Source organism: Lepeophtheirus salmonis, chromosome 6, assembly GCF_016086655.4.
Source record: "Lepeophtheirus salmonis chromosome 6, UVic_Lsal_1.4, whole genome shotgun sequence".
Taxonomy (NCBI): Eukaryota; Metazoa; Arthropoda; class Copepoda; order Siphonostomatoida; family Caligidae; genus Lepeophtheirus; species Lepeophtheirus salmonis.
Genome location: NC_052136.2, coordinates 8,360,842 through 8,386,189, shown reverse-complemented (window position 1 = coordinate 8,386,189; position 25,348 = coordinate 8,360,842).

Below are 25,348 nucleotides of genomic sequence, written 5' to 3'. Positions count from 1 at the left end.
CAATATACTCTTCTCCACAAGCAGTAACTGCTTCGACATGCAGATAAGCAGGTCTTGATGATGAAGGTCGTGTCCATAGCGTAACATGGTGTCATGATGGCAATTCAGAGAGAATTCAAATTTGAATTAGTGGTACGCCAGACATTCTCCAAGACTTTACAAACTGCAAATCCATAGGGTTGAAAACAGGGCTGGAGGAAAGGGGGCTCCTTTATGGACTTCTTCACGTTGTATGCAATCTGGATGGAGATACCAACGGTATTTGGAGACATTGGATTTAAAAAAAATTGTTTATTTTATTTTCAGCTGACGTTTGTTTACGTAATTAAACCTCTTAATTAAAAGTAACGGGTAGAAAATTTTAGTTAAATGCTACTGCAAGTTTAGGATCCCCACTTTCTATAGTTGACCCGGATAAAAATAACTCCTTTCAAATTTTACACATTTTGCTTGTGAACTGATTAATATTTTCGTTTAGCATATCGGAAATGCATTGTTAATCAATAGTTTTATAGAATATCTTGTGTACGATTTATCATACTTCTAAAATAACATTGTAAAAAATGTATCATAACTACATTTACACCCAGTATCGAAATCAGTGACTATCTATAAAATAGAAATCAGATGTCTTAAAATATGCTTCACTGAGTGCTCTCTGTCTCATTAAATTATCTGATCGACACCTTTAATGTCATTTATAGAATAAAAAAATGAGATCAATGCCTTATTTGATAATACCCAAAAACATGGCAGGTTACTTGAAGTAGCAATTCAATGAGATTTCCTGACAGATAAATATCGAAACGAAGTCAAATGAAGGATGGGAGGGGGGGACATTTATATTCAATATTTAATTAAATATTTGACAAAAATATAAATAAAATTGTAGGACATTTTTATTTAGAAAACACAAATTTTTAATGTTTGCTGTTGAATAATAAACTAATTACACAACATACTTTTAACTTCCTGACAATTTTAACTTTAAAATTTAATTTGACAAAAAGTAAATTTTTATGTTTTGTTTTGTTTTTATAGAACAATTTATTGATCATTTTACTAAATATAATCATCACTTTTCCACAAATTAATTTCAAATTTGACAACAACTATTATCTTTTGTAAATCAAGAACTAACAAAATTTGTATTTGATAAGAGGGTAGTGAGAGTTTACTCTACTCCTACGCACACACCCTAAACCCATAAGCCTAGTCCTCAATATTATAGTTGACTTTTCAAAACTGAAGAGGGGGAAAAAGTCAAAAAACAAACAAACTGATTCAATAAAAAAATGATTTATTTCAATCTTCGTTACCCAAAACTTTTGTCTCCTTATCGACTTGGCATTGGGCCTTAATAATGAATTATTAAAAATGATACATAAACGAATGACCAGATGTCCAGCCGAGATTGTACGTAAAGAATTTTTTTGCAAGATCCCTGAGATTTATTTACCCCAAATTCCTCAAACATGAGCCACTAATACCCTTTTTCCTCTTGACCTATTATTCTAACGGCTCAAAAAAGTACATACTACACATAAAAGTAAGTATTTGATTAGCAGAAATGACCTTCATCTCAGGACGGAAGACAGATGTTCATAATGACAAAATACATAATATTATATGTATTTAGGTCTATGCTAATCACAGTGATATATATATATATTATGGCTACAACAGTAGGCTCAAGGTCAAATCATGGAGAGTGAGAAAGATTCTCATTTCTTTGCAGTTGAACATAAGCATAGTGCATCAAAAATATACCATCAATTCAAACCCGGTTTGCTCAAAATACAAACATAATATTGTATTCGTTTGCATGTTTTAATGAACATTATTAAGTGCTTAAACCATTTGCTTGAATTCAAAGTACAATCATTACACATGCTCTCTTTCTTATTTTTATTTCTTTCAAGGTAATTGAGCTATGTTGGATGTACTTAGTTGCCTTAAGCCATGTTTATATCAACGAAGAAGAAAAACAAAGGAATAAATGTATTGGAAAATTACAATTAAAGGGCTTACAAACTTTGTCATGCATTTGAAAAAAAAAACCTTGTTAACATTTCCCAGCTTTATTTTTAGTTTTTTATACATTAAATACATCTACATAATATAAACAAATTGTATAATTCAAGCTGTTTTATAAGGAATGAACAAATTAAACAGCACATTAAAATCTGCAGGATGGCACAAATCTACTAAGCTGTCATAATAAACAAATAAGTGTACAAACTACTAATCTATAATAATAAGTCCTAGATGGCACCACTATCATCAGATATGTAAACAAACTTTTAATAAGTAAACTAACTGGTAGTCCATTGAAATCTGAACATTTACTAATTCAATAATTTAATCAAGGTTGAGTGATTGAAATTAATTCATATTTTAATATACTAAAGCATAAATAATAAGTTAAAAAACTAATTCAAATCCCATCTCTCTAGCTTATGTACAAGTCGAGAAAATGACACTTAAACGTCAACGACGAATTTACATTCCCGCACAACAAGCAGTTGGGCGTCTACAGGACCATCGTTAGCTAGTCCGAAACGTTGGATGGACATGCTAGAGATGTCTTGGATTCACACCAAATATCCAGAGAGCTATCAAAAAAGTCAGTTAAAAGAGCTTGTAAGTATCGAGAAATGTTGCAATACACTTTTGAATGAGTCTTTTGAGTTCTTTTTATTATTAGTGTTGGATCAGTCCTCCGACTGATCCAACACTAATAATTACCTTCTTAAAATAAGACGAATAATTTAATTTATAATATGAGGATAACACATTTTCAAAAGAGTGTTACAGGGTTTTTTTATTCCGATTGATTGGGTTCATTAAAATAAACCATTTTGTCATTTCGTGTTGATCACACTAAACTTCAGGTATTAAATACTTAAGAAATCATGAAATCTTCTTCTAATGTCGAAAGATGTAGTCAAAGAGAAGTAGAGTTACCTTTATCGTATTTTGCAAACTATCTGCCTAAGAGACACAAAAAAACAACCCAAAATCAGTTGGTAGTTGCCCTATTCTTTCAACTATGGAATGATTATTTTATGATTGTTCATATCTTAACAGAGCTAATTTGAAATATGCTAATCAATGTTGAGAAGGGGTAAAGAAGCATGAAAATCGACAGCTTAAAATGAAATTCGCTGTAACTTCTTTTTTTTTCGTAAGGTGGCACCGTAGAATAGGTTTTCATTAAGTTTTAGTAACGAAAAATAAGGCAGGAATCTTAAACATAACTACGAGCACCGATACTATACAAAACTTGATGCGTTCGTCCACCAAGGGTTTATTAATTGAAAAAGGTAGAGAAGAACATTATCAAAAGTAATAGTTCAGTAATAAAAGTTATACTGTATGTCAGTTTCTATTTTCATATGTTTCATACCTACACACCCAGTGACTACACTGATTATTATTTATAGTAGACTGTCATTAAGTAAATCAATAATTTTAACCGTTAGAACGTAGTTGCCTACAATAATATTTCTCATCAGGGAAACAACTATTATATATTCGTATCTATAGTTTAAACATGTAGTAGTATGTATATTATTCTTCAGGGATATCAGAGAAACCATTTCTTGGATACCAGGATCCTCGGAAAATCCGGCATGATAAAGTAAATAATGAATACTGTAAAATGGAAATAATTTATTCTTCATTTAAAGAAGAAAAAATAAATTTGGAACGATTTGTGAAAGATCCTTAATTAATCCATTATTTTTCCTACATTTTCTATGGCAATGAAATTATTAATCAACATTCCTGTGTTATAGGTAGGCGATTTGTTGGGCATCATTTTCTGTCCAAGCACATCCTTTGACTGTAACAAAAATCGTCAAAACATTATTTCAAGATAATCTTCAAAATCAACAATTATGAAGGAATCCAATCAAAAGTTATACCGTGAACGTAAATGCTCAAAATACCTTCATACAACCTCCAAAAAAATACCAAGCCGTAGTTGGATAAGTGCATTATTTACATAATAATGCACAAATGAATGTATTTTGTAATTAAGACCTTTTTCTTCAAATTTGCGAGCTAACCCCCACTCCAAACAAAAATCTTCCAGACATCCCTTGAAAGTATCAACTCAATGTAACCCACGCAATGTTCGTAGGTTCGATACTTGGCCGTTCCTTGAGAAGAAAATATACTATATGGACTTTTAAGACCATTCCTAGGTCAAGTGGAGTAATTGATATACTACAATAATAGGAACTTATACCTAATCAGTGCAACTCCATCTGACCAATTAATGGAACATTGAACAGGAAAAATTATGAAAATAACGATTTCTATTTTGTTCCCGGAACGGCTACAAAAAAAAATGGTATTGAGACATCAGTAAATTAGTATAGTACCATTTTGAATGTTTAAATATCCCGGTAACAAAATTTGTTTTGCCGGTAAACTGTACAACACTCCCCGAGAGGGAAACCTACATACATGATGGATTAACAATCTAATGAAGCCAATGCAATTTGACGACTCATAAGGACTACTAATTTAGTTCCATTTATTATTTTTATTTTATGAATATGACTTAATGAGAAGTATGGTCTATTATTGACTGTGTGGGCAATCTAGTTGTTAATATTAAGAGCGAGATGGAAGAGCTCTTGAGCCCTCCTATTCTTTTCTTTAATTTATAGAGTATGAATAATATTAAGGGTTTTAATTTTATTTTAACAAGTACCATTGTCTGTAAAAAAAAAAGGTTATATATTTACGTATATCATGAACCAAAGATAGAAATAATTATGTATATATACCTATTATATGTAAGTAAATTTAAGTGGCTTGTGGGTGGAATCAAATATTCATATCATTGATTCATGTTAAAATGCTGGTGTCGCAATTCTATATGTTACATATTTAGTTACATACACAATATTTTAGCCTGTGGGCAATGAATAATATGTCTAATATATATTTATTATGTCAATATAATAAAAATCTGGAACAAACCCCAAAAAACAGATGAAATCCCATTAATTTTTTGCATAGTCTCAATGGCATGCACAAGTTATTATAGGGGGGTGGGGAAGTTAATTTTTTCCACCAGAGTCTGAGTTGGATTAAGTAAACAAATCATTTAAAAATTTGATTTCCCCATTTAAAACTTTTCTTGCGAAGCGATAATTTTTCTTCATCAAGACATTTATTCCTTTATTTGGTGGGGGGATACAGCAACTCGCCCCACCCCTTTCTGCGGACGCCCTTAAATATATACATACAGGTAGCTATAGTTCATACACATATTTTAGTAAACTATAGACTTTGTATTAATTATATAATATACTCAAGAATTTTAGCTATAGTTTAGAACTTTTATTTGATTTAGGATACTTATATTGGCCTTGATATGGTCCTTTTTAACCATATAACCAAATCAATGTATCATTCTTTTATTCTGACAATCTATTTTGGATACTTTAATTGGAATTTGAAACATACCCAAAAGGGTTAGCAAAATATTTTATAGATAGAAATTGACGATTCAAATACAATATACAAATGTAATCCAAACTCAATTTTGAGAAAAATAATTCCAGCTTCTAGACCAAAAATGAAAATTGATAATGAAAAGGAAAAATTGACTACTTATTTTTCTATTTTATGAATGTATATAGATTAATATTTCATTGACAAACTATTCCGTGGTTGAGTGGTTGAGATAACTTATAATTTTAGGTATATTTTGAAAGTGCATATCGGATTGTATTTGACTCCGATATGCATTTTCGAATAAAATATACATTTATTCTAATAATTTCATATTAAAGATGATTTTTGGTTAATTTAAGTGTAATTTGCGGTGTATCCAAAGGATTACATAATCAAAATATATTTGAATAGAAATGGAAGATAATTGGTTCATAGAAACGTACGATAATCCGTCAAAGAATACAAATTAGTGATGGGGAGATTCCAAAAAAGTCCCTTTGCCGATTCTGATGCGATTCTCGTAAAAACTCCTGTTGCCAATTCCAATTTTTTAATATTTTAAATAATAGTTAAAAATATCATTTTGAAATCAGGGGCGTCCACAAGTTTAAATAGGGCTTGGTTTTTCTTTTGAAAAAAAAGTGCAAAAAATACATTTTTTTGTAAATAAATCTGAAAAATTAAATATTTCTGGATAGTTCTTGTACCGATGGGTAAAATATTTGCCTTATTCTTATGTTTTAGTTAAATGAAATAAAACCAAATAAAAAGAAAGTTTAGTAATATTATCAAATCCCCCAAATAATTCAGGGATTTCAGAATTTTCTCATTTTATGAAATTAGAATTATGTTCCATTTTTATGTACATTTTTTTTTTTTTTTTTTTTTTGAAAATTGGTCAAAATTGAATTTCTTTTTTTTAATCGAATTTGGGTTGTTGGTTAGAATTGATATTATTTTTTAAAAATTCAAAGTAGCTGACCAACTCATTTTATTGATGTTTATGGAAAAAAAATGTTTTACTTCATAAAACACCTTTAAAACATAGATTTGTAATTTTTTTGATAAACACGTGGTTTACCCATTTTACGATGAGACAATACGTTTGCAACATTGAAGGGTTATCAATAAGGAAATTATATTTTTAACTGTTGAGTGGTTCATTGATTAATTAATTATTCATTTGTAATGTGGAGCAAAAAAATATCAAATAGCTCAAATTGAGTTTTCAAAAACTCAATTATCTAATATGATACTTATAACGTGATGAACCCACATGGTTTAAAAGAGACATCATCTTCCAAAGGGAGATGATTTTTGATTGTCTCTTAATAAGCTTATATATAGGTACATAAATGGTATTCCAAGGTTAGATATTGTCTTCCAAAATGGGTCAGAATGATATTTAACAAACTTGTTGCAAATAATCTTAAATTTGTATATTTTTTAATGTTACATTGATACACTTAATAAAATACTCTGTTCCTACATATATTGAAGTGAAGACTTCCATTTACATATTCATACATGCGGTAAGTTAACATAAAAACAATCTTGAACCAAAATGAGAAATGACCGGTATACTTTTGTTCATCATATGGAACTTAATATTTCATGAACATATTTTGGTCAATTCTATTAACATTGTATTCCAACTTCTTGGATATGTCAAGATGTGTAAACTATAGTTTAAAACCTTTATTTGATCTGTGAAACTGTATCTGGCCCACATACGGCCCTTTTAAACTAAAATCAATCAATTTTTCATTCTTTCATTGTAACAATGAATTATTGTTACTTCAAATGCAACTACAGAGGTGTCAGCAAGGAAATATATATTTTTTTCTTCTTTTTCAATATTGTGAATATTGAATTTTTTGAAAAAAAATTCAAGTTCAAAAATCCACAGATATTTACAAAAAAAATTAAAAATTCATAACCATTCTCAAAAAATAAAATTTTCTGCATAAAAAAAACTCAAAGACTAATTTTCAAATATTAAGCATTTGGGAGAAAAAGTTCAAAAACTCATTGGTATTCACAAAAAATTAAAATATTTGGGGAAAAAATCAAAAATTAAATTTCACATATAAAATCACAATTATTGACAGAAAATTAATTTTTTTTGTTAATATCTGATTAAATTTCAAATATTAAATTTTCTAGTAAAAAGCAAAAGCCCATTCCTGTGTAATCCCCTGAATAAGTGTCGACTCCTCCAAGGGATTACCAATTTATAATAATTTATTGATTGAAATTGACAATAATCATTTTTCGTAGACTACAAATGTAATTAGACAAGGGGTCGTAACAAAGGAGGCCCAAGGCCCCTTTTAGATAATTTACAGTCATCATCAGAGAGCAAAAAAATAGTTAATGTTTATTAGAGCATTCATATTTGTACATGGAACTTGTTCAGAATCAATTTGTAGAAAAATCATGCTAGATGGATTTTGTGTCGACCATACACATATATACTTAATAATATGAATGTATTGACTAATTTCTTGTAGGAACTCTGTTTTAATAGGGAATTGAAGATATTTTTCATATATTTAAAATTACGTAAAAGGTTTTATTTCACTCCACGTACGTTTTTTTTTTTTTTTTTTTTTTTTTAATTATTGATGTGTGAATAATTCGCAATTTTTTCAAAATAAAATAGTACTGTTTAAAAATCCTTGACTAAAACCCGCTGGGAATCATATTATATCCCTGTAAGTACAATGGATAGGCAGTGGATTATGAAAAAATGAATGCATTTCATGCAAGGAACAGGAATTGCAACGAACTTTTTGTTTTCTTCTTTTCGGGTTATGATGATCCCTCCATAAATTTTCATCAGCTCATTTATTCGACAGTCCTAATTTAAGCCCTATATATTATACATTGCTGAAAAAAGGGCGGGAGAGCAGATGCTGCTTTTCATGAGAAATCCCTCTGTTTCTTATTGTTCTCGTCAACAAAAGCGGATTTGCAGATGGAGATGATTGGACTTTGACGGCGCGTGGATCATCTTTGTGAGCTGTACCCATGTATAAGATTTATAATTCTCTCTGAGAAATTGCTTTGATGATAATATGGAAATTGATAATAATTATAATTTTAAATTATTAAAGGAAATTAATTACTATTATTTTGACCGCAGGTATTTTATTGAATCTTCATCTGGCAGATGAGAAGACCACGTTGTAACCACGGAAGGAACATAACATTATCAAAGCAATTTGTGGTCAAAACAGAGGTCCCATTATCCTTTTTCTTTCTTTTTAATTTTTAATGTAAGGTAGAAATTTAATTAGAGCTTATAATATCTTATATGGTATTATACCTATCTAATGTACAAATTATATTATTTCTTTTGTTAAATTATGGCGTTGCATCACATTCACAAAAATTATTATTTTGCTTTCAACATCCCAAAGGGTTTTTCTAAACCATGTATTTGAATTTTAAAAGCACCTTGAATAATCTTGACCATTTTATTTTCATTTCAATACAAAAAAATAGAAATTCGAAAATAATTTTTCATAATTTTCGGGGACATAAATAATTTGGTCGTGAAAAGATGTTTGGTCTAGATTGGTAGCAAAAAACTATCAGTGTAAACACTGATTAAATTGGTGAAATTTTGATGACACCAATTGTGTTTCCATATTGTGAACATCAGTACAGTGACGTCATATGATATCAAAAGAATAACGTTATGCATTATTGAGTTAAAGCGTTTATTATTACGGCTTTACTTGGTTAACAAAAAAATACTCTGTGTATTTTGTTGTCAGCCGTCGATTTCTTCGTCTCACTTGATATGGGATGGGAATTTCATAATTTATTCGTTTTGATAAAAATACCAAATAATAAATTATATTATAGGGGATGTTTAATATACAAGAATAGCCACTAACATGTATTCTATCCAATCAAAGGCTAACAGTATTTCAAATTTTAAATACTAAGAGAATTTCAAACTTTGGTCAAAAAATTCAAATTACTCTGTGGCATCATTTGTTTGTGATTTAAACTTTACTTTGACCTTGGATTTTTCACATTTCATAATGTTTTCAATCATATTTATCCTATAAAATCCTATTGAGTTTTCCCACGATACTAGTGCCGTTCATCTGCACACAAGTCGTGCTGGACTTTAAAAAGTCCCTATACCAATCTTCCATTTTTAAAAGGGAATTAATATATAATTTTTCGTTGATCCCTCATTGTATGTATAAATAATCAGTGATGAAATTCTGTATTTTTTAGCTGGCTCGTTTTTTGTTTTTTTGTTTTTTTTGGAATTGGTAGTCTGAAGAATGAATTTTCCTTTCCTGAGCAGTTGTCATTACTATTTAATTCCTGAGTAGTGAACATCCTTTCCTAAATAGATTCAATTATACTCAAAACCTGTTTGAACGTTCGTGTGTTCCCATAAAAGACGGAGCATAATCCTGGGGATTTTTGCGGAGTTATAATCCTAAGTCCTTTTTGGACTCTGAGTAAAATTGGGAATCGACATCGGAGGTATTCTAGGAAATGTCCTTGTTTATATCCTTCTCTTCTTACTTCCTTGTCACAGCTTATTGTAGTTGATATAATGGAATGTCAGGATCATTTTTATGTTCTTCAAATTGTCAGGGTCATCATGTGAATTTTTGGATTCTTTTTCTTAACATGCCCAATCTACACTGGATTTTCATTGTTAGATACAATATATAAATATTAGCTATTTTATTATTTTCTTGAAGAAATTTTGGCTATCATTTGTAATTTTGAATTACTCGCGCACGTATAAATAAATGCCAATATATATATATAGTTCATTTTAAAGAACAGTTTTTAGAACAGAGAAATAAAATAAACTTGAGAATCACTGCCATGTTCACGATTTGAAGAGTATTCAATTTAGGTCTATGGTTTGAGACAGTGGTCTGGACATAAATAAAGGTTCAAATCGGTATGGAAAAAATAAAACCAAACCAAAATATAAGATATTCTCGGACTGAGCCTTAAACTATTCCCTACCTTGAATAATTTTGACCATTTTATTTTTTAGATTAATGAAAAATAAATAAATATTTGAAATGAGTTATTATAAATATTATTCTTCTAATTTTCTAAATATATCTTCTAATATTTCAATAAAACCAATTGCACTCTTTCTAATGCATTTGCCCTCAAATCAGCCCTGAGAAGAATATATATATGTACACATACATATATTCTCATATATATTCATATATAAGAGAGGAGAGCAATCAAAATATTTGTCTTATTTATCGCTAATTTAAAAATAATTAAGGTACGTAAATGCTTCAGGTAGAAACTAGGAAATCGCCGGAAAAGCAAAATGCACTCAATAAGGAGAATTAATTTTTATTTTTGTAAGAAAAATTATACATAAAAACAGGAGAGTCTTTAATAAAAAGTATGTGCCTCATGTTGGCTCTAGTTAAGAGTCAATCTTGTTACAAAAACATGAGATAATTTAGCTAGAAATGTACCATTTATGCATTTACATATTGTGGAATATACTTTATAAGCGATTAGTGGTAGTGCCCGGGATTGTCTTAAGTTTTTAAGCATCGGCGAACAGACAAATATTGCATTAATAATACTAATGATAAGTCCCCAAACACTCCGTGTTTATCTCCGTTTTTCCTGAGCACACTCACATGTAGTTACTTAATACTTAGCTATACATTCCTCAATAATACAAAAGCAATAAAACAGACAAAATAATGTGATTTCATATCCCAGGAGTACTTTAGCTCATTGTTCAACCTCATCTACTAATGACACATTCCTTTTTTTTTATAAATATAAAGTACTACCTTTTTTTCTTCTTTTTTTAATATATAAATTGAACTGCGAGATTTCACTCATTGTTTAATACTGTTTTTATACAATTCTATACAAATACTCTCTTATTTTTAATATGACGGGTATGCTTTAATGTACTGAAGTATCTACACTCAAAAATTAATTACTTTTACCATGGATACGAATAGAGAGACATACTTGTCTTTATTAATATAGATATGAGAGGTTCAATTTGTTTTCATAACTGTTATCATAACTTCAATATTAAATGCTTTTTAGAAGTGTAATGCTAATTAATTATCTTCTATGATAAAATTATACTATCTAAATTCATTAGTTATTGAGATTATAGCATAGTTTCATTTTTTTTTTTTTTAAATAATACAATCAATATTTTTGTTGAACAATTGGTTTGAGGTAAAAAATAAATTTTAGTAATAACCAATTATGATAATGAATATTAAACGTGCATTGTATTAAAATCACAGGATTTGCTTAACCTATAAGCATGAAATCTCTAAACACTATTTAATTATTTTATGTAGATAATTATATTTATGTTACCTTTTTTAACGCAGGGGCGTCTGCAGAGGGCGGGCAAGAGGGGATGTAGCACCTCCACCCCCCAAAAAAAAAGGAATTTTCCTTTTTCCTAGAAAGTTTAATATTTGAAATTATATTTTAATTTTTAATTTTTGACAAAAATTTAATTTTCTGTGAATAGCTTTTTTTTGAAAAAATTCTTAAATAAGAAATTAGATTTTTTTTAATTGCAAAATTTTATATTTGAAATGTTTTTCCAAAAAACATTATTGTTTAAGAACAGCTATGAATTTTTGATTTTTCTTTTTTTTTTCAAAATTTTTTATTGTTTCGAAAATAACTATGGATTTTTGATTTTTTTTTTTTTTTTAAATAATTTTTATGAATGGCTCTGGATTTTTGGATTTTTGTGGATATTTTTTCAAAAAAAAATCGGTCCAATAAAAATCATCTTGGTCTCACACCGGTCAAGGATTTCCGAACCGAAGCACAACACATATAGATATGTAAATCCGTTGAAGCAAAGGTTTAAATTTCAATTACGGACATATATTTAGATTTTTTTAAATCAAATATTCGTTTAATTTTATATACATTTTCCTTTTTTTTGTACCATGAATACTTTTCATGATACGTATGACAAACCATCATTGACCTCTCTCCCATTCCCTTGTCAATCAGCCTCATATCCAGTCAAAAACCATTGATACTTATTATATATATATATATATATATTAATGGAATCTATAGCTCAGTAAATTAGATATACATAATTTTATTTTATTTTCCCACAGAGGGTTAATTTTTAAAAGTAATTTCATTTATTTTTCTGCGGGAGAGTAAACGAATATTCACACGAAAAAGTTGAAATGTATATAAGCATGTTTATGCTACTTGAGTTGCTATAGGAATTTCATTTTGAAATAATATTAAAAGTGTGAGATTGTCGTTTTTTTTTTTTTGTGGTGTGTGTGTTTTTTTTTTTTTTTTTTTTTTTGCCTTCATGTTAAAACAACAAGTACTTTAAGTGGTAAAAACTTCATTTTTGAAAAAGATATTTGATGATTTAAGGTTAACCCCTTTGTGATGAATTACTGAAGATCAATCAAGAATCAAAGGTATGAAGTGTGGATTATCTTTTGTTTGTTTATATTTGAAGTATGTAGAAGTTCATTAATAAATTTGATGAGATTAACATTTCAAAGGCATCATTTTATTCCAAAAAAATGTATGCATAGGCACGTAGTATAATTTCTCCAGGGAAATCTCATATTTAATGGTATAAGCTTCATTTAAGCACAGATGTGACTATTTAAGGCGAATCACATGGAAAAAAATGATCAATTTTGATGTATTTTTGTCTAAATCTAAATAATATTATCTAATAAAGGAGCAATCATTGGAACCAAGGTTTCCAACTTGGACCTAAACTTCTTGCTTTCCCAATTCAAAGAAAAGTTCAACCAGATTAATTTTAATAATAACGGGATTGAGCTGTTGCTTAGAGGCTTATTTGACACCAGTAAGTATATACTTCAAACTCTCAAAGAAGGCATAATGTCAGAGGGAGATATCCGGGGTGTGTCGGGGCCTTTTTGCCATTTGATTGAGCTGGTCCAGTAAGAATTTGAAACTTAAAAGCTTTTTTAATAGTATATTTCTTTAAGATCCTGTCTCGGAGACCTTTTATACACATTAAGTCGAGGATATTATTTGATAAGAGGGTTCATGATTTTAATGGTCAAATCAAACTTCTTGGAGAAGTCATTCACAGTCGCCGTTCTCCTTTTCTCGTTAAAAGTATGTTTGACTGGGTCACCGTCTCAATTTTCGAAAAAAATTTGAGGAAATATGGCAAGGGACAAACTATCAAAAAAATGGCGGGAAAATAAATCACAAAGTGGGGAAAATGCCAATGATTATGTTTAACTGAAATACAACTGAACACAAATATAATACATGGTAAAATAAACAAACACGACAGCGATTACACTACCATTATTTTCTGACATCACGGTCTCCTACAAACTTAGGTTTTCCCCTAACTTTGTTTGGTGCCTCGGCCGTCCCACGAATAATTGTCCTTTTACATCCTTGCTTGGGAACAACCCCAATCAAATAATATTTCTCATGTATTTTTCCAGGTCTCCAAAAGTGAAAGAATTACACTCCAAAGTGCTTGAAAGTGTGTGTTCCTAAGTTTGTATTTACATTTCGACAGCGAACTTTTGAATTCCTTATTTTTGAAGCTGCTTGAGCAGAAATGAATGAAAAAATAGTGACCAATATTGATGTCTAAAACAGACACACTTGCACTTCATTAAGTTACAAATTGAAGATTCATTTGAGATGAAAATTTGAACAATTTAAGTTGTTGCTCAACCAAGCACATATGACAAATCTACAAATGAATATTTATATAACTATAACTAGACTGTTTAATGTCAAAAGCATTGCAGGAGCAAAGAATTTTTCATACATAGCTAAAAATTTATGATTTAATATATCACGTAGGGTGTTTTTTTCGGAATATCAAAATCCAGTTTCCCGGAACTCCTTTGGGTTTTTTACCCACGATAAATTATTGAGTAAAAAAATATATCCTGGACTGTGTAACTTCTGATTTTATAATTCATGAAAAGGTTCATTAAATACATACTGATGATTCACTTGAGATAAAATATTTAACGATTTATACCTCAGTGCAAATATTGTACTGTGATGCTTAACGAATTATTGCCTAAAACGAACATACAAATTAATAATAACTTCACCATTTTTACTAAAAGAAACATGGATTTATTTTGATTATTTCACTACAAGCTTACAATGTATCTTTTCTTCTATAAATTACTACAATTCCACAATTTTTTATTATTTTCCTCGCATCCCGAAATTTTCTGAGATCTCATTTAAGTAGAATTTCCTGATAGATAAGAAAACATAGTAGACAACTATGTAAAAAATCAATCAAAATCAAATGATGTATAAAATATTTGCAAAATTGAATGACTGCAGCATCTGCTACTCTGTGAAAATTATGCCCTGGATGGACATAATTTTTACTTTAATCAAATGTTGATGTTATTTAGCTACAACTTACAAATGTGGAGCGTTAACATAAAAACAATCTTGAATAAAAATAATGAAAAGAAAAAAATCACAAAATATTAGTTTACTAAATATACGACCCAATATTTCATATGGAAATTTGAGTCACTTATAGACTTTGTATGCAAATTTGTGGGATGAATTAAAATATGCAAGAGTTTTATATATAGTTTAGAACCTTTGTTTGATAAAATAATTGATAATTATTTTCTTATTCTTTTATTGTGACGATTAATTTTGCAACGCCTCCAAATGGTTAATAAGAATAATTTTTTGATAAAAATGAACGAGGGTAGTACAAATGTAATTTAATTATTTATTTTGTGGGAAATCCTTCTAGCTTGCTTTTGTGTTGAAGGGTCACATATATGTATGTATTGACAAATCTATAATTTGACAAAGCACATTTATATTTTCATTTAAAAAGAATAATTGTTTATACCTAAATAAAGGTTATAAAATTTGTTTATTTCTAAACAGCGGAACACTTTAGAGAAAATATTTTTTTTTTCACTTACACTCTTATATAGAAAAAACTTTATAAATACACAAAAAAACAAAAAATATATACATGTTAAATGGACGTAAATGCTAACAACATATAAAAGTCAAATTACAAATTCTTCATATTTTTTCATTGCTCAAAGGGACATATGAAAAAGCGTTAAGAATTTATATTTTTTTCTCTTTTTGAAAAAAGATGTTCACGTTTTATCTCTTGTCGTAATAATAATAAAATATATATTTTGTTTGTTAAATAATTATAATAAACTTTTGTACACATTTGGTTTCAATTATTGGGTAGTATAATTGTACAAATATGGGCAGTATTCATTGAATTCCACCTCAAATAGCAAAAAAGACAAATAATGTGTATTTGCTTGATAAAATGTTCATAAACTTATTATGAGTCCAGGTAAAGATAGATTTATGTTGTAACTAATTAAACCCCCACATTAACTATAAATATTTCTTCTAATTTAAGCATGAAATATGAGAATTAAGATTTAATTAATATTTTTTTCTGTTAGATATAATTTTATCGCTCATAGAAGGAAGAAAAAACGCAATGATCATGGATATTTATAATTAGATACATACAATACAAAATAAACCTGGAGGGTAATGATCAAAGGCCTCACATGAGCTTCATTAATAAATTAATCTCCACAAGAATGACGCATTTCATTTCTGCTTTTTCATAACCCATTTCCAATCGAATGCATGTGTGGTCATCATAATCTTAATATTTTCTAAGGAGCCCGAGGGAAACTTGTATTGATTCTTTTTTTTTTGTAGGACAATTGTTTTCAAAGCTGGAATGTTTTAAGAGTTGACATGTTGGGGGATAGGACATATGCACTCGTATATATAATCCTCTCCACTACGACTTTACATCTGCATGAATTAGTTCTCTCATGATTCTTTGTAGTGTGCAGTTCCCATAATTTTTTGGGCACATCTGCTAAAAAGATAAAAGCCGCATCAATAGGGACTGATCCAGTTATAGTTCTACTCTCTGTGTGAGTTGTTTGAGGTGAAACTATACATATAATAGGGTTTCTCATTTCCCAGGAAATTATTTTTGATCCTAAGGAACAGATTTAAAAAATTACGGGATCCCAGTAAATAATAAATTCTGTGAAATTTAGTCAATTCATTTGATATTTCAGACGAATTAATAATAAGTTTTAAGATAGATTTAACCATGTATTCTTATTTCTATCGCTAATAGTTTGCGAATTTGAATTACGTAACATCATCTACGGAGTTATAGATACCTGTAATAAAGATTGCTTTTTTTCCTTTCAAATGAGTCATTTTGAAATTATTATATGCAATAATATATCAGAGTAAAATAGGGCTGGAATATAATGTCTTTAATATTTTAAATGTACAACTACTTTTTTTAATTTAAGGAACGAAAACTCATTCCTTAAAACTGATCATATAATTTTTTTGTTTTTCAAAGAATTGCTAATATAAAATGTTTCTAAATCCAAAATAAGCAATAAAAGCTGCAAGTGTGTAGAAGAAAAAGATCCATAACTCAATTAGAGAAAAGGGAGAAAACAAAATGACGTCCATAGATTTCCATATATCTAGAATTTTTTACCATCATCTTACCCGCAACATATTATTTATTGTTTAATTAAATAAATGATATAATTAAACAAAACGTATGTTTCTAAATAAACAATTACAGGCATTCACGTAGGTGTGAAACCCCAATAAATTCCGGGAAAAGGGGATCCTGGAAAAGAAATCCTAATACATACAATTGTATGCCCTAGCGTTGGATTTGAGTTCGTGTTTTTGAGCTATGCGTCAAGTTGAGTTCGTATTAAGGCAATATACCAACTTTTGAGTTCGGTCGAGTAATCAAATTTTTGCAGAATTTCCACATAATGTCTAATTTGGTGTCTCCTTTTGAAAAAATCAAATCTTCTTTTAATCATAAAAGACCGCCTGTAGTAGACTTTAACTGTTCTTTGTTGGAGGGATACTAGAAATTTGACTAATCAACTAGAATATTTCGATTTCTAAATATGTCCATTTTTAAAAAAAATATTTTGTTCAATTCGATTAATTTTAATAAAAATGTAGCCTAGAGTAAAATACTCGTGTAATACTTGAATCCAACACTAGTATGCCTTTTATTTTTAGCGTTTTATATTGCAAATTGGCTCTTGTCGTCATGTAAAGGTCATACGACCTTATGAATGTGTATACGCACATATTTCTTAATGCAAATACGCTGTTTATAACGTCTAATAAATTTATGGGCTAATTGAAAAATAAAAGGAGGAAACAGTACAAGGAATGAAAAAACAGCTTGACATTGGGATTCTAATTTAATTTATGCAGGTGGTGGGTTGGTTGGTTCTCTTGGTCGTAATTTGACACTCTAAAAGAAAGACCAACCTCTGTGAAATTGTTGATGTACATACAACAAAAATATATATATATATATATATGAGTATTTATCACAATGAAAAAACGTGATCTTCAATAATTTATTTCAATTACGGGTCAAATAAAGGCAATTTTTAGCTAGTAACTTCAATTTATAGTATCAGAACTTGTACCACTGAGAGATGATGACTCTTTGAGCATTGAAAAATATATCACAATACCGTGAACTAGGAATACATATAATCCGTTTAAAAAACTTGTTCATAAACAAAAATTGACAGCAAAATGCGCTTTAAAAGTAAATTTACTGTCCATCGGTAGCAAAGATTAAAGCGGGCTGTTACAAGAAACTGAACGGGCCTAGCATCAGTTTTTTTTCTTTGTAGTGAGAGGGATTGATCATGATAGAGAATTTAATGAATCAGCAACGTTTATGATAATTTTAGTCTTTGTATATATCCCAAATATCATAAATTGGAAATTTTACTAAAAAAAGGCCAGTGCAAATATTTACTTGAATGACCCTCGAATATTTAGAAAATGGCACTTTAATCTTAGTCAACCCAAAAGCTGCTTCGATATTTCAATTGAAAAAAAGTACATGGTGTTGAAACATTAGATAAAATTATGATTCACATTCAGAGATATTACTGAAAATTGCAAGGACTTTTTCTAAATTTATTGGTACCTTAGGGTATTTTAGACAGTTAGTTTTCCCTGAGGAGAACTTCAAATGAGATGTCATCATCCACCTTCAACATTTGTTACCCATGAGACCTGTAGTTCTATGTTTAAGATAATTCTCAAAATTTTGACCTCCAATTTTTGAGTTTGTCTCTGTCTTAACCTCTCCAAAGTCTTGGTATCGTTGCATAAATGCCGGATTAAGAAGGGGGTAAATGACATCTTGGTTCTCCACTATTTTAACTGTACAATAACAATGAGCCATTTGTTATTACACGTTGTTATTACTGATACCATATGTATGAAGAAAAAAAAAAATATGGTAACCCTGACAATTTTGGGAAAGTTTTGAGAAGAGGGCAGTTTAGCTTTTATGACGTTTTATTAAACTAGCTACGAGTAGCGGTTGTGTGAAAGAATAAACTCAAGTCCCACTCCGTATCAAGCAAGATGGCAGGTTTCTGACAATAATAAATCTTACAGGCTATAAAATTTAACCTATGTTTGGTAACACTGTTTATGTTTGGAAACCCAGACTACAGCAACTACATAGATTAAAAATCTCATTTTCTAAAATCAAATAACAAGATCTGAATGATTATAGCACTTGTATCAGATTAAATGTAGTTAGACGGGTTTTCATCGGTTTGGATAGGCTAAAACAAATAAATTTACTAACACATCACTCCAAACAAGTCTCGTTATCAGAGATATTACTGTATCTATAATATTAGACTATTCATTATTCGTTCTATCAAAGAATGAATTTTGAATCCAAATGATGTATTTTTTATGTATATTATTCATTTCTCTATTTGGCACGCGTACAAAACAGATTTTATATTTGTTTGTATTTTTAGTTGAGTTTTTTTTTTGTTATATTGTGCCCAAAAAAACTATTTTTCAAAATAATAAATGGCAAAAATATTATCTCTTCTTCTTGTTCTTCTTTGTTGCTTATTCTAGACAAGAAGATGTCACTAACCAAATAAACGTATTATAAGTTGAATTGTGATATAAATTGTTATACCGTTTTACATCATTTTTTTCAATAAACCTACATATATTTCGTATAAACTGTTGTAACTTTGTACCCTCTAGAAAGAAATATATCCATAATCTTATATGGTTTTAGTAAAAAAATAAAAATCCAAAATTAAATTTCAACCCTAAATTTATGTTGAAAAAAATTTCAAATCTACATCGCTATTTACGAAAAAAAAATTGGAAAAAAATTACATAAATGAGACTTCAAAATGAAATTTTTTGGAAAAAATTACAAGAAATTCACAACTATTAACAGAAAACTAAATTTCTTGAAAAAAAATATTCCAAAAATTAAATTTCAAACTATAAATTTATGTTGAAAAAAAATTTCAAATCCAAATAGCTATCCACAAAAAATGACTAAAAAGAAATTTCAAAATAGAATTTTTTTCGGAAAAAAATTACAAAAATCCACTGTTATTCATAGAAAATTAAATTTTTCGGGGAAACAAAAATCCAAAAATTCACTGGTGTTCACAAAAAAAAAATTGGGGAAAAATTTTGAATATTAAATTTTTGAAAAAAACATTTCAAAGATATATAGAGAAAATTAAATTTTTTGAAAGTAATTTTGTGAATGACTTTTTTTAAGAAAATAAATCTTTCAAAAAAATATTTTAACTCTATTTTCGAACAACCAAAAAAAAATTGGAGGGGGCTCGATCCCCTCCAGCCCATCCTCTGCTAACGCCCCTGCGGCGACAAATTGGAAATATCATGAAATAAATTTTAGTTTTTCACAAAAAGGAGTGTAGCATCATCATCAACAAGACAACAGTCAGCTGTTAATTATTATACTATTCCTACATTTTATACTAATTTAATATTTTAATTTTTACTTTTGGACAGAGAATTGTCTCTGAATAAGATATTCGAAGGACTGATAGGGTATGAAAGCAACAGTCACATTTCATTAGTTGGAAGCAAGATCGGGTACGGAGAATGAGAAGACAGTTACCGTACTAACAAGTTATTTATACCAATAGGGAGTCTTGTTTTTTTTCTTCCTTTTCGGATATTGTTTTGGTCCATTTTAAGAAAAAATACAGAGGAAAAAATGGCACGAGAAACAAAGGAAAAGTGACTAGATGTGGAACACATGGCAAAATTATTTTAAGCTGATATAATAAATATTAAGATAAATGAAAAATAAACAAACACGACAGCGAATCGAATTGAAGAAGTACTTTTGAATCACTTACTTCTCCACTATAAATTAATATGTCATAAGACATGATGAATTATTTTTATTGGACAAGATTCATGGATAATCGGACAAACATTAGCATAATATTAACCATGAGCACTAACTTCGACTTCCATGTGATCCAGGATGTCAAAAGAAGCGGCAGTTGACTGTGGCGCGACTAATCACTGAGATAATTGTCAAAAAAGAGTCAAATGTCGCATCATTGGAGAGTGCAAGGAAAATTGTTAGGCTGAGTATAATTGAAGCTATCTGAAATTATCTAATATCCTTTTTAACAACTTTGGAATCTTTGATTTTTTTTAAATAACTGGAGAAAACTCTGTTTATTATGATTTGTTTTTATATTTTAAATTATTGATCTTTAGTGAGAGTTTTGTACATGTGAAAAGGTAATAATAATTTAAAATATATATATATATATCAAATTTTTTCCCCAAAAGTTTAAAAATTTGCAAAATTAAATTTCAATTATTAAATTTTTCGGATAAAAAATCCTAAGTTATTCACAAAAATTTAAGCTTTTTGGAAAAAAAAAATCAAATATTACTTTTTCTAAAAAAAAATCCCTCAATTTAAAGGAAGGCCAAAGCCCAATCAACCCACCCCCTACGGACACCCCTGGTATCTGATGAGGATTCATTTTTTAAAACGAACTCCTGCTGGTTTAAATGAAAAGAACTTAAAAAGGAAGTACATTTATAAAATAATGAATGTTACTGTAGATGAGGTTTAGCAAGGAGTGCCATTAGGTAAAGTCCAGCCAGTGAGCACTCTATAGGCTAAAGTACTCCATGGCTCATCATGTCATATTAAACAAAATTCTGTTATTCTTGAGAATAGATCATCTTAATATTGAGTGTGCTCAATGCTCATGGAAAACGAAGACGTAACTCTGCCTATTTGTGAGTTAGTTATCTTGTATATTATTATAGCTAAGTTTTGCTGTTAGTCAACGTCTAATTACTCAGTACAATGCCAAGTAGTATCGTTAGTTGAATAAAAAAATGGGAAAAGCATAGATCTATTTATGTAACAAGTCAACTTTAGATAATACTAAATTAGAGACACTAAACTTACATACACAAATGTAGTTCAACCTGTATCTCAAAAATGACATGAAGAATTTTAAATTTTGTGTTTAGACTACATACTTGTAATGAAGATGATGCAATAATCAGGGCTGTGCAACAGGAAATACATTGAGAATTTACAGGTATCCTACAGTAGTCAAAGTTTTTTTTAACATCATTTTTTGCCTCCCCTTTACTTTCAAAAACAGTTTACAGAGCCTGATAATTGAATATTTTTATGAACGGCCAATATGTATATAAATGGGGGATTTTAACTATTTTGATCAACATTACTAATTTTTGGTTATTAAAATGGTTGGAGTTATAATTAAATAAGGTATTTTAAGACTAAAGAATTGCAATTTGTAAAAGTGACTTATACAAGTTACAACTCGAACAAAATTGAAACTTGTACACAACATAAGTTATAAATATCCCAAGTATTCGATCTCTTCTAAATATCCAAAATTTCAATAGCTCAAAATGAAATAAAAGTAGTGATTAATAGTTGGTAATTAAAATGTCCCATGTTCTAATTAAATAAGACATTTTAAGACGAAGAAATTGCAGCTTATATAGGTTGTGTATAGAAGTTGCAACTTGTACAAGGCACAAGTATAACGCAAACTACCTGCTACTTAATAAATTGTCTGCATTCCTTAACTTATAATACATCACCATTCTGCCACTTTAACGGCAATCAACCAACCTTTTTTGACCTTTTTTTCTTTACGTCTCTATAATTAGTTATAAATAATAATATTTTACCTTTTTTCTTTTCATAAATTCCTTCCTTCCAATTCTTATTTTCTCTCATTTCTCAAACCTATTAATAATGATGATAAATTGAGGAATTCACCTTTCTTATTATTTTTTTCATCGTCTTCTTGACTTCGTCTTTCCTCCCTCTCCCAATTGCAGTTTCAAGACTTGATTGGCACTCAAGGTATGAGAGAGAAAGAATAAAACGTGCCGAGTCATTAAGTCATTATTTGTGGAAGCCAACATAAGAAACCTCCCTCTCTAAAAATCCTCAGAATCTTTATTTAGAAAGAATTTAAAGAAAATCAAGGATCAATCTGTGATCAAGTGTTAATTGTAGGGCTGTATTGGCCCTTAATATGATACACTATAATACACAAGTTGCTACATGCCGGGTGCAGCGAAAAATCTTTACACTTTGAATTTAAAACTTTCTCAAGATGTATTTCAGCAGCCAGTCGTAATAGGGTATGTCAATTAAATAAAAATAACTAATATGATGTCTTTGCTACTGTGATCATCGATATAACCCACCTTCACAGCAATGATGGCCTTGTCCCCGTTGTGGATGTAGTTCTCACACATGGCATCGCAATGGTGGTAGACGGTGTCGTTGAAGTTGTTGATATTTGGGTGACGGACGGTGCAGGTCTTGAACTCAACATCCACCCAAAAAGTGAAGTCCAATGGGTTGGCATCTTGTGAGTAGGGGGCCACATTTTCCTTGGGTAGAAAGGCAAGTTATCCTCGAACCATTTCTGGGCCTTTTTGGATGTGTGTACAACCGCACCATCCTGCTGTAACACCACGTTCATGTCAGGGTAGTTGGTCCGGACCATTGGTAACTTGGCAATCTCAGTTGCTCTTTTGCCGACGTCCAAAAGCACGCGGGTAAAAATTCGTTGCTAGGGTTCATATAGTATTTTCTTGGCTTCTAAGACACTTAGGAAGATCAAGTTTCTTTTGTTAATTTCATTGTTTGTATATTTTAAGTAATTGACCGAAACAATTTCACTGCATTCACAAAAACTTTGATTTATGTATCAAAAACGGAGTGTAAAGTATTTTTCGTTGCATCCGGTGCAGGTGTACAATAAAAAAAGAGATCCCAACAGACAGACACACTTTGCTTTATTAATATAGATGGTACTTACCTCAGTTTGCAAAGATAATTCACTCAATTAGGGTAACTTAACGTTCTCTTTTCCCAGAATTGTCCTCTTTATAATTCCTTTCCGGGTACTTTTTTTATAAATTTATTAGAGGTTTGTTTTATTGTAATAAAAGTGAAATTAAAGGTAAACAACTTTACGAAGAAAAAATCTATAATTATTTATAAAAAAAGATTCAAAAAATACTTTCCCAAAAAACAATCCAACAACATTTGATTCTTTAATTTTGTATAAATATTACTCCCTTCCATCCCCCTCCTGTAAATCTATGACCGGTCCGAACACGTGTCTTTTCCTTTTTGGAAATCAAAATACAGTCAGCCTAGTTCAGTTATATCTCTTATCTTTCTTTCAACCACTGAATACATAATTCAAGCTTAATTAAATTATTTATCATTCTTTTAAAGGGGCGTCCACAGAAGGTGGGCCTGAGGGGTTGTGTCCCCATCTAAATTAGGGAACTTTTTGCTTTTTAATAGAAAATTTAATATATAAACTTCTTACCGTAAAATTTAATTTTTTGAGAATAGCCATGGATTTTAAAAAAAAATTCGAAAAAAAATTATTTTTTTCAATAGCTGTGGAGTTTTGAAATTTTTTCCAATAAAATTAAACTTCTTGAGAAAGATGTAGATTTTAGAATTATTTTTTTTAAATATAATATTTGAAATTTTTTCCAAAAAATTAATTTTTTGTGAATAGCTGTAAATTTTTGAATTTTTTTCTCAAAAATGTAATATTTAAAATTCAATTTTTGAAATATTTGTTTCTAAATATTTCATTTTTTGAGAATAACTATGGATTTTCGAAATGTTTTTCACAAAAACATTTATTTTTTGTGAGTTAAAAAAATCAAGAAATTTATTTATTTATTTTTTTCCAAAAGATTAATTTATAAATTTTTTCCCAAAAAATTGTAATTTTTTGATTTTTTTCAAAAAAATCTGAAAACAAGCCCCTCCCCCAAATAAATATCAATCTGCAGACGCCTCCGTATAAGCATGCGATATTATGGGGGTGTATAAATAGTTAAATGAAAGTAGGATCGGCTTTTTCGAGTTGACAATCTAAATAGTAAATCTTTGTTGTACTCGGAGTAAAATTAAGGATAGACATCGTTGTAATTCAACCCTATATGTCCTTGCTATATAAGGAGTGGGATTTGTCTTTAAATCCTTTAACCCACGGCTGCTTGCATTTGATATAATCAAACGTCATGACAGCTAATCTGTTCTCCTCTCAAACATTTTTCAAATAGTCATGGTGACACCCTTAATTTTCTGTTTCTTTTATTTTTACATACTGACGGGACATATATCATGTATCAGCTGATATTAAGAACTTCAAGATAGCCAAAGTAGATTGATGACTTCATATATGAAATTGTTCCATGGGACTTCTTTTGTGTTCTATTAAAACAGAACTGGACTAGACGTGAGCATTTTGGGGATCGATACATCTCAATTTATTTACCTGCCTTACCTTGATATCGAAATAATTCATTACTTCAATTATTCATCAAGGGATATGGGAAACAT